Below are 10196 nucleotides of genomic sequence, written 5' to 3'. Positions count from 1 at the left end.
AATCCTTTTTCTATGTAACAATAGACATGCTACATTTCTTTTTCTAACATTTGTGTTATTAAGACCATGACTGTTAATATAACAAGAATTCTATCCCTTTGTCCTCTCATGGTACCTTTATCCCATACATACTGTCTTTATATATGTAATAATCATATAATAGCATATGGCTACAAAGGGATTCCCAAAGGACAGACAACTGTTTTTCAATAAAAATTATGTATTTTAAGTGATTTTTATTGCAGCAAGCCCCAATCCACACATATAAGGAATTCCACTCAGTAGTTCACAGAGGCAGTTAAATTTTCAGAGGCAAGTGAAAAATGGCTATTAGCATTTCTTCACCATGAAAAGATACATATTGCGTATTAAAAATTGACAAATATGATAACAGGATGGAGAGCAAAGAACTATAAGGGAAAAGAAATCTATTCTGTGACCTTCAAACATTGGATTTGTTGTAGGTCTACTGTATTTTCTAAAAATCCTTAGCAAGACTGTAGATCATGAACTATGGGATGGAGTCTGAATCTGACATTGCTTTCTGGACAGCTACTGCATACCATGTTGGTATTAATTAATGTTCCTTTCTGAGGGCCAAATACAGATGCTTTGCCAAGGTGACATTACTTACTGGTGGAAAATCAAAAATACTTCCTGAACATCTAGTATTCTTCAGGAAGAGTGTATAATGAGTATACGAGAGACAAGAGCTGGTTTGATTAAATTGTGATTTTAGTAATTTTATGTTTTTTTTTTAAAGATTTTTATTTATTTGACAGACAGATCAAAAGTAGGCAGAGAGGCAGGCAGAGAGAGAGGAGGAAGCAGGCTCCCCGCTGAGCAGAGAGCCCGATATGAGGCTCGATCCCAGGACCCTGGGATCATGACCCGAGCCGAAGGCAGAGGCTTTAACCACTGAGTCACCCAGGCACCCCAAGTAATTTTATGTTTTTAAGGATCTAACAACTTTATTCTTTCTTATAATTATTATGTATCTATAGGTTTTAGCTTTAAATCATTATTTTTAAGTCAAAGAGATACAGCTTGTTCATCTTTCTTGCATCAGTTCTTCTTTCCTTCTTTCCTTTCTTTTTTGGAAGTAATGCACATTTTAGATTTTAGAGCAATAAATTTCCTTGATTTTCCTCAGTTTACTTTTTGGCTATTTAAGGAAGATAAATGATCCTAGGGTCACTGTTATTAAACAAATCAGTGGAAGCAGATAGTTACAAAGTCTTAGGGAATAGACCACTTGCAAATCCAAAGGGCTAATAATACATTTTTGCCCTAGAGCACTGAAAAGGCAACAACCAAAATTTAAAAGTAATGTATTTAAAGGAAAATAATAAGTTTACTGATTTTATGAGATAGTTCTATTCAGGGTGGAAGAATAACTTTAAAATGCTTTAATGTAGTAGCTCTCCCTGTCAGATATCCTGATAGGTTTTCTCTTCTCATCATAATATTCTTTCAGTAGGCAGCAAACCCCAAATTCACTTATACATGACTCTTGGATGATTTTGCTGAATAAAGTCTGGTTTGTTTTTCTCTCGATCTATCCTTCCTGTATGTCTGTTATATCTCAAACTGATTTCACACCTTCTCTCTCAATCTCTCTCTCTCTCTCCCGCTCTCTCTCTCTCTCATACACACACACACACACACACACACACACTCCTTTAATTGTAATATCAGGTATAGATCTTTAAATTTACTAACCTGGGTGTATCAAAACATCCCAATTTACTTGTTTTCCTTGTAACTATGCTCTGTTTTTTCCAGGAAAAGCATCTAAATTCTGGTAGCCTACTTAATGCCAAGAAGTGCGGCAGGAACATATCATTCTCATGTGGTATTTTCCTTACTTGAGCTTTCTGCCTGTCTCCCCTATTTCTGAGCCCCTAAAGAAGAAACCAGAAAGGTCTCATATTATTCTTTGAAATGGACAGAAACGTATAGTAACTTGATCCCAAGACATAGACAGCAAAGAAAACCACAACAAAACAAAAATAATTAAAAAAAATTGTTGGCCAATTTTATCTATGAATTTTTATCCAAAAAATCCTAATGTATTAGCAAACTGAATCCAAAAATATATAAATCATCACCAAGTATAATTTAATCATAGGTACTAACAGCTATTTTAACCTTGAGCAGTCCCTTTAAGTAATTCACCAAACTGAGCCATAAAAAACTAAAAGTCAAATGGTCATATTAATATATGCATAAAAACGTTGGTGAAAGTTGAAATGATTTGTGATTTAGAAGAAAAATCATAGTGAATAAGGAATAAATGTAACTTTTTAACCAATAAAAGTTATCTGTCAAAAAAATATAACACCGCATATAACGGTGATAGGTCAGAAGACGTCGTTTAGAAGTTTAGGAGCAAGACGTGGATGTCTGCTATTATCATTCTCTTCACCATTGTACTGTAAAATTCAGGTAGTACAATGAAACAAAGTAAGAGACTGAGACAGAGAGAGACAGAGGTCGATTTCAGGATTAGAACAAAAGAAACAAAAGTGCCATTGTCCCCTAAATATGTAATGTATTCATAAAAGAAAATCCAGGAGAACCTACGGACAAATTATCACAGCTAGTAAGTGAAATCAACTGTGTAAGTGTATGAAAGTTTACTACACAAAAATTTAAACTGGTAAGAAACATTTCAGAATAGATGTTTTTAAAGTTAGTTTTTAAAAAGATTTTATTTATTTATGATAGAGAGCGAGAGAGGGAACACAAGCACAAGGGAGCTAGAGAGGGAGAAGCAGGCTCCCCACTGAGCAAGCAGGGAGCCAGATATGGGGCTGGATCCCAGGACCCCAGGATCATGACTGAAGCCAAAGACAGATGCATAAGGACTGAGCCACCCTAAAGCTATTATAATGAAAATAAACTTGAAATAAAACTAACAAAACTCATAAAAAGAATTACTTAAAAATGCACAGAATATTATGGAAGAACATCAAAGAATACTTAAAATGTAGAAATACACTATCTTAGTGAATAGGAAAACTGTACAATGAAGGTGACAATATTCATAAAATATATCCTATTAAATCTAAATTGACTTTCTCATAAAATTTAGAAGTGTCCTTCAGGGGCGCCTGGGTGGCTCAGTGGGTTTAGCCTCTGCTTTTGGCTTGGGTCCTGGTCTCAGGGTCCTGGGATCGAGTCCCACACCAGGCTCTCTACTCAGTGGGGAGCCTGCTTCCCCGCCCCCTCTCTCTGCCTACTTGTGATCTCTGTCTGTCAAACAAATAAATAAATCTTAAAAAAAATTCTGAAGTGCCCTTCAAATTCATAAAGTTAAAATAATGAGAATGAAGGAAGGTATCTCCTAGCAGACATATTTTTTATAAAGTTTTATTTAAACTAAGTGGTGTGAGCATACAGATGAACAAATATAACAAAGAATAAAACAAAGAGCCTGGAAAGAGATCTATTCATAATCAGAAGTTTTGTATATGAAAGCTAGCATTACTGATAGTAATTCAAGGGGAGCTGAAAATAATACAATTGAATCACTATTTTGCTCTGTAAAAACAACTAACTGTACTGCAATTATATAACCTGAAATCAAAAGGGGTAGGCAAAAAGGAGCTGACTTGATAAATTAGGCTAACAATGTTTTCACTAGGTGCTATTGGATTAGAGATAAAAAGAACCACACCTGTGGTCTAGAAGGCAAATTTTTTTCTCACTGTGCTAAGGGCTAGCTTTCTGAATTACTTTACATGTATACCAGGAGTGAAAAAACAAATGATAGATATTTAGAGTCAGTTTCTCAGTATCACATAAAGAAGCTACAAAAGAACAAAGGGAAGGTGAATGAGGAGGTCAGAGATGTCAGTGTGAACTCACATCTATTACACTCACATGAGAAAACATCACAAGAACAAAACTGAGGGCCTTTTTAAAAATATCTACCCATTACTTCTAAAAAGGTGCCAATTCCCAATTACTTCTAAAAAAGAAAAACTGAACTGAAACACTTTCACAGATCTGAAGAATAAGCACACATAACAACTAAATGCAATGTGGAATCCTGAACTGAATCTTAAAACAGAAAGAAGGCAGTAGCAGAAGAAATGATGAACTCTAACTAAAGTCTGTAGTTTAGGTGGTAGCACTGTATCATTGTTAATTTCTCAGTTTTGATGAACGCAGCATGATTATGTAAGGTGCTAGTCTCAAGGGAAGTTGGGGGAGGGTACACTAGAAATTGAACTCTCGGGGCACCTGGGTGGCTCAGTGGGTTAAAGCCTCTGCCTTCGGCTCAGGTCATGATCCCAGGGTCCTGGGATGGAGCCCTGCATCTGGCTCTCTGCTCAGCAGGGAGCCTGCTTCCTCCTCTCTCTCTGCCTGCTTCTCTGCCTACTTGTGATCTTTGTCTGTCAAATAAATAAATAAATATTCTTTAAAAAAAAAGAAAGAAAGAAATTGAACTCTCACTTCCCTTCTGACTTTCCTTCAAAACAGCCCTTCCTAAAGTCACCTTTTTCTCTATAAAGTAAGGTTCCTCTCCTTTGATCTCCAGGATTGCCTAGGGTTTGCTAGAGTTTATATGATTTTAAGTGCAACTCCTCTGCTATTCCTGAATAAACCCATCATGCTGGTAAAATAACTGGCTGTTTTATTTTGAAGGTCAATGGGTACTTCCAAGTAATGTGTTTTATATGATCAATACATAGAATGAAAACAGATTTGCAAAGAAAGAGCTGACATGTTTACAAAAGTCCCTGTTTCCCAAGAATACGAACACAAATTAACTAGCACTTGACTGTACTGCTGTTTATTTCTAGAACCATCATTTTGCAAATCATTATGTAACTGTCTGAGCAGAGCATAAATCAGAGAGCTCCTGAGACAGAAAGGGGGTCCTCATATATACTATTCTTCCACATGGCGAGCAATGAGAAACATCTGCTAGTCAACAATTTCAAAATATCTCCATGGACATCTCTTTCTCAGAAGTATATTAATTAGCTTTAATCAAAAGTAGCTTAATAAAGGAAATCTGACATACGGAGTTTTGTATTTATATTTCCAAACTACAGGCACATCTGTATGTGAATTATTACCATAGCTCTGCTAGGGCTTCTTAAAAATTATTATTATTTTTACAATATGTAGTGGCTTAGTAGCACGGATAAAGTCACTATATCATTACAACAATCAGAACCACACACAAGTATTTTTGTTGTTGCTTAATGTTTTTTAAAAGGTTTTTTAAAAAGCTTTTTAGCTACAGGTTTATAAGAAAATTGAGAGATGCAGAGATTTCTCATATACCCCTATCCCTACACATGCATATCCTCCCTCATTACCAACACCATTTACCAGAACGGTCTATTTTTTCACCACAGATAAACCTACAGTCTATTTTCTCACCACAAAAGTCCTTAATTTACTCTAGTGTTCGTTACAGGTGTTATACATTCAATGGGTTTGGACAAATGTATAACATACATGCATCAGACATAATACAAGCAGAATGATATATTTTTGCTGCCCTAAAAAAAAATTTTTGTAACTGTAACATTCTATCCACTGATAGGTCATGATCCAAAAAGTCACAAATATGTATCAAATCATAGGATTTCTAATGATTCCACAGTGGAGGAAAACATTTTCTTCTATCAGTCTAGGCTCTTGGCTGAGATGGCCTTGTAATAAGATGACAGATTAATGGAAGAAAAACAAGCACAAGTTTAATAAGATGTACACCTCCCCCTTACATGGAAGATACTCAGGAACCCTGAATAACTCCCCCAAATGGCCAGAGCCACCTCCTTAAATATCACCTCCAGATAAGGACAAAAGGAATCTGTTGGATGGGAGGGAAGGCCAGTTATGGGAGTTTGCCAGGGAAAACACAGTAAACAAAAATGTCGTTTTCATGCAGAGTTAAAGTTGGCAAGTGTCCATCACAGTTTTAGCCATCATTTGGAGATTTATTTAGTCAGCCTCTTCTTCCTGATATAGAGAGGAAGACACCCTTACATATGGAGATTTTTCTTATAAATGTTAAGTGTCTTTTACACATGGTTACCTTCTACCCAGAAGCTTATTTTAGGGTGACATTTTCTGCTGCCCTATAATTTCTTCTAAGGCCTGATGGAGATTATCAAACCCTATGTAGAAAGGTCCTCATCTAGTAAAATGCAGGTGTTTCTACTTGCCCATTCCCTTAAAAAGCACATATACTATTTACTTGCACATGATTACAAACCCACTGGAAGTCACAAAAATAAAAGACTGCTTCAGATACACTTTTGAGTCTTACAAATAGCTCTTTGTAAAATTTATTATTAGTAATAACAATCATTTTATTATCTTATTAGGCAATGGCCTATTGTTTTGTTTTGGTTTTTCAGAGAATTCTTTTATTTTGGTGTTTTCTCTGTACTGGAAAGTTTATAACCACATAATTAAATAAAGTTTCTAAGAGATGGCATTTACTGAGAATCCATACCCCAGTATTTTATATATCTTAAAATTTTATTAATACCTTTTCCACAAATTTAAGAACAATGTATTTTAATTCTCATTTTGTTGATGACAAAAAGAGCTAAAAAAAAAAAATCACCTGCCTCACGTCACACAACTACTAAACATCATTAATATACTGAACTCGGGCGCATACTGACTACTCACTGTACAAATAAATAAAGGAAAGTAAGTTTGGAACAAATGTTTTGTTTTGTACGAAGTAACAAAAATACAGCAATTAACTTGGAACTACAATCTCAAGTTTGGTTTACTTTCCCCTCAAGAAACAATGTTTAGTTCCCCTAAATTCCTTGAGTGAACATATCAAGAGAAATTGCTTCCAGAAAGGCAAAGGGGAGAGTTGTATTCTGTCTCCGGCTTTCTCTTCTGTTTACCTTCAAGTCTCAAGTACATATCAACTGCTATCTTCTTGTGTTTGATGGTGACTTATGATCTCTTACTCTTTAGGAATTCAGCAATTTCTGAATTTTCCACACTTTGCCTAAAGGGAATGACTCTTTGATGATAGTCTGATTCTGTCACTGGTCCTAGTGTATCTCACTTGACTGGTAAGTTAGTGTTACTTTCAGTTCAGTTAGTTCCCATGTGGGAATACACATTTAACTTATTCAATTCTTAGAATGCCATTTGCTAAAGTAAGCACAAAATCACATTCTGTAGGTCCTTAGTTGACTTAAGAAATTAGCATTAAGCATTCTGTGAGACAGAATTTAAACATACTCATTCAAAAATTTTCTTCCTGCCTTCACAATGTTTCTTCCTTCAAACCTATTAGAATTTGTCATCACCATCTTCCTAACCAAAACTCAGGTATATTCCCTCAGCTGAAAAGTATCACCTAAGTTTGCCCCTGTTAACCTATACTCTCACAAAAAACAGAGAATGGACAAGACACAGAAAATTTCCCTCTTCCACATATGCCTAAACGTCCTGAAATCCAAAATATGTTTTATTTAATAGCCTGAGTCCAGAAGCCACTGCTGATTACATCATTACAGCACCATTTGTTTTTTTGCTATTTTTTTTTCCCCTGACTGACTTAAAATGCTGTTTTTAAAACTTTTTAACTTTTTATTTTTTCTTGACAATTTTGTTCCTGGTGGTTATCTCCTAAAACAAGGCAAGTTCCACTACAGTGGGTTGTCTCTATTTTCTAGGCTTTGAGCTATCCAGGACAAACCAATTATAATTGGATCATTTAGCTGCTAGAAACCTACCTATCTCTTCCTACTTGTTCCTCCTGCCATCCAGGGTATAAAACAGGCAATAATGAGCCTGGTACTACCTTGGAAAAACTCAGAAGATTAAATTCCAGTTGAATCAAAATGTTAGTTACTTTTGCTTCCTAAGCAGTATTTTCAAGGAGGAAATGAGTGAGAATAAATCCAGGCAGGTAAAAATACACACCACACAACAGAAGGCTGGAAGACTCAGATTATTCCTATTGATGAAGGTAACAGCCTCAAACTGCTATTGATCAAGAATGGAGATCCGGAGGGAGATAAACCATAAGTGACTCTTAAACTCACAAAACAAACTGAGGGTTGCTGGGGGGAGGGGGTCAGGAGAGGGTGGGGTTATGGACGTTGGGGAGGGTATGTGCTATGGTGAGTGCTGTGAAGTGTGTAAACCTGGCGATTCACAGACCTGTACCCCTGGGGATAAAAATACATTTTATGTTTATTAAAAAAATAAAAATAAAAAAAAAAAAATAATGGAGAGTTCTTTGGTGAAAAGAAACCCAGGAAAGAAAAAAGGAAGAATACAGTTAATTCAAGAAAAGAAGTTCCATTTAGCTATTCTCCTCCATCATCATTCATCCCCTCTTCAAAGAGGCCCCCTTCCCACTTTCTCTTTTCTCATTTTCTATGTTTCATGCTTCAAATGCTCAGGTAATAGGTCTTAAGGCAGAAAAGCAGGTTGAGCTATGAGAGGAAGGGGAAATTTGCTAAAATGATTAGAGGCAGCTAAGGAGTGACAGGATGAGAAGTACATAAGCAACCAACTTTTCTCACCAGCTTCTTGTATTCCAGCTCAGCTCCTTCCCACTAAGAATTCTGTCTGCTGTGCTCCAGCCAAGGAACTCTCAGCCCTAGGAAAGCATGAATTCAAACACATTAGCCAAAAGGCTAATTTGTTTCTCTCATATCTACGAAAGTTTTTTTTTAAGTATAAATGCTTTCTCCAGAATCAATAAATATGACACCATGTTTTAAATATACGCAAACTAAATGCAACATGTTTTTCATAGCTTAAAAAATTCCTACAGGTAAATAAATAAAGCCATAATTCGTAATTCAGCCTGCCACTGTGGAAGGGCTGAAGTGACAGGAATCTATAGAGGCTAAAAAGAGAAAAGACCCTTTCAGAAGGCTGGAACAGGACTTTGTGAGGTTCAAAAATTCTTAGGACTATTTGGAAGTGGACACTCAATCTTTAGGGCCAGAGGGATGGCTATCAGAGACCCTAAGGTGTTTCTTATCCTCAGGCATATGAGATGTCCTGGGTTACAAGATTACTGGAATTCTATGAGTATTTGTAAATTGTGAGCTAAACTACAAAATATATGCCTAAATGGTCCTCGGTGATGACTGAGACTTCTCCAGAATCAATCTACACCACTCTATAACATTTTGGGTGGTTGAATCATATTTATGCTCTATAACATTTGGGGTGATTAAATGGTAGTTACAGTGTACCCTACATTTCAAGTTACAGATCCATTCCTAAGAGTAGGGTCAATGGAGAAAAGCAAGGGCGACAATGAATACCTGAAAAATCTGGGGAAGGGTCCACTAGCGAAGTTTAGGGGTTGACTACTTCCCAAGCTGATTAAAAGGAAGATTTAAAGCTAAATCAGAATAATATTCCAAAATTGTTTTATTATGCCAGAAATGAACAAAGGTAAAAACAAACAAAAAATCAAACAAACAAAAAAGGCAAAACAAAACAAAAAGCCAACCTGATTAAAAAATTTTAAAATATCTGATAGTTTGAGCTATTCTATTTAGGACATTAAGAGAAAAGTTCTGATTATTATAAATTCTTTTTTCTTCTTGCTGCATTATTATGGAACAATTCCAAAATTATAAAATAGTTAACTATAATGTGAGGACCCTATTTTTATTCTGAATTACATAATAGAGCAACAAAAGACAATGAACGCTGTCAATGGATTTGCACAGTGATCTTACATTCCTTTCTCAACAGAAGTGGCTTGTTTATTTTACAAAAGACATGTTTTATTAGAATCTACATTTATCACATCATCAGTAGCTGGTAAAGATTTACCACTGATATTATTTTACATTCTAAAAAGACCACAAGGTACTTTTGTAGACTACCTGATATTTGTAATCTTGAATGACATTCATAAGTGATACAACACTAAAATATTTTTAAAGATCCTGTTTAGTCCCCAGAGAAGCATGGGGTCTACTTGAAATTCTCAGCAATTCACTAATTATTTCAAAGTCTTCAAGTTAAAATTAGTAAACTCTCAAACAAAGACTGTTTGCAGCTGTAAGATAAAATTTTATACATAGTTATGCGACACAAAAGCAGACTTCAGGAACAAAGGCATAGCCCATCTTGAAGACAGTCCTAGTTTTACATTAAAATCACAAAGGTTACGCTTTCCTCTGTGCTGTATTTTGAGTTTACTGTCTCCA

The sequence above is a fragment of the Lontra canadensis genome, unplaced genomic scaffold (assembly GCF_010015895.1).
Source record: "Lontra canadensis isolate GAN:19392208 unplaced genomic scaffold, GSC_riverotter_1.0 scaffold167, whole genome shotgun sequence".
In the NCBI taxonomy this organism is placed as follows: Eukaryota; Metazoa; Chordata; class Mammalia; order Carnivora; family Mustelidae; genus Lontra; species Lontra canadensis.
This window is presented reverse-complemented; position numbering follows the sequence as displayed.